The sequence below is a fragment of the Pyrus communis genome, chromosome 12 (genome assembly GCF_963583255.1).
Source record: "Pyrus communis chromosome 12, drPyrComm1.1, whole genome shotgun sequence".
In the NCBI taxonomy this organism is placed as follows: domain Eukaryota; kingdom Viridiplantae; phylum Streptophyta; class Magnoliopsida; order Rosales; family Rosaceae; genus Pyrus; species Pyrus communis.
The window spans coordinates 22256219-22258350 of NC_084814.1; positions in this window are offsets into that span (position 1 = coordinate 22256219).

Consider the following 2132-nt stretch of genomic DNA (forward strand, 5'->3'; position numbering starts at 1 on the left):
GTTTGTAAAATCATTCATTCTTCCTTACAATTTGCATTGCATTAATTATGTACATCAAACATCCAAATAGGGTTTATCAAAAAAAATAAAAAAAAAATCAAATAGGGTAGTTTAGACATTCAAAATTTTTAAATGTGTGAAGTCAAACATAATTAATGAATTTGCTGATGTGGAAACTAGTCAATGAGTTTTATTCAAGTAAAAAACTTATGTCGGGTTTTATAGAGAGAAAATTAAGTTTTAAGGGCTAAAGTTATATTTTCAGTTAAAAAAATAGTTTATTTAGATTTTCAACATCCCATTTTTCCAACCCCCATCTGACACCATCATTTCCCTCACTAACTTTCTCTCTCTTTTCCCTCTCACTTTCTTTTCCTTTTTGACCGATTCTCCTTCTCCCTCTCTCTCTTTACCTAGTCAACTTTTCCCTCATTATTTTCAGAACTCTCTCCCTCTAAAACTCTTTTTTCTCTCTCGACACTCATTCTCTTTAGCACCGAAAGAGAACCATCACTCTCACCACAAATCCATTCACAAATCGAACTCCAAAACCATGAAACCTTAATCTCTGGGATGAGAGGAACCTAGCCATACCATTGCATGTGCCATTGGAGCATTGGGCAGTGACCTGCTATGGGACCCGAGAGCTTTAAGCTCTCACCTTCAATATCAGGTGAGATTATTTCCTTCTCTTGAAGTTTATGTTGGATTTGAGCATTAAATTGTGTGTTCTTAGCCTTGCAAATTCTTTGAAACCTTGTCCAGTTTTCGGTCACCTCATCCGAGCAAACTCCAGCAAGTTTGAGGTCTTTGGAGCTCATATTCTACTTGAAACAATCCCAATTACTTAAATACCTCTTTGCATGTGAAAATTAGTTGGAAATTACTAAGGTTTGACACGCATGCATACTGTTTTTCCCATTCCCAAAATCTAGCGAGAAACCTGGGCCTTGCAAGCCATTTTCGAACCAATTGTGACCACAGACGAGAACCCCAATGGTATATTTTGATTCTTTGTTTATGGGGCTTTAATTTGATATATTGGTTTACTAGTTTTAGTTGAGTTTTGGGTCTGAACAGAGGGTTTGGATCATTCCCAGATTTTCTGACAAAAATCTGCAAAAGAAGAAGAGAAAAAAAAAGGGGGCCCAAACTTTTGGGCCGACCCGCAAGTGCAAACGGGTCAACCCGACCGGGTACACACAAAAAAGCCCAAAACCCAAACCTAGAACCATCCCAAACCCATGACCTTCCAACCCAGATCCAGATCTGAACCCGCGGCCTAACCCAAATTCCAAATATTCCTGGAATATTCCTTAAAATATTCCTTGTGTTGACTTTTCTGAAATTTTCTTGGAAACCTTCTTAGGCTAATTTCGACGTCCTCGAGTACGTTTTTGACATCCATTTAGTGAAATTTCAATGTTTTAACGTGATTGATCGTCGGGGTGTCTCGATTGACTTTTTAGGGTTGATCGTTGACTTTTTCGATGCTCTGATTCCGAATCCACATTCTGTTTTCCCAAATTTAGTCGTTTAAGTTGAGTTTTACTAATAGGTCCCAATATTATGCTTAGGTACGATTACTATCAGAGACTTTGGTGTATATGTGATTTTCCCAACTACCGCTTTTATATATTATGACGTGACATGCTATGTTTAGCTTTACAAATAGACTCTTCGTACACTTTATGTTTTTAATATAATTTGTGAGCATAAACTTGTGACATGACATCCTTGCGTTTTACCTGCTCATTATTACATGTTTGCAAGGTATCTCTTAGTTATTTGTATTGTCCTGGATCAAAGACCAGCTTCACGTGTAGTTCACATACACCGTTTACATTCGCTTGGATCCATAGTTAGGTGCCAACCTGTCCTTTTGTATTGATGTGATGCGACTATCACAACTCACATGATATAGTACTAGAATGTAAAATATAGATCTAGCCCGTTCCATTGTTTGAATACCTCTGCAATGGACTTGTGTGCCTACATAAATTAATGAGCATTGATTTCTTATGATATTGATTTGAGATTTAATGTTGAGGAAACTTATTGTTGTACCCTACATCTTTTAACTCACTTTTGTTGCAAGGTACCGTATTTAGGGATGGGCAAAATACTCATGG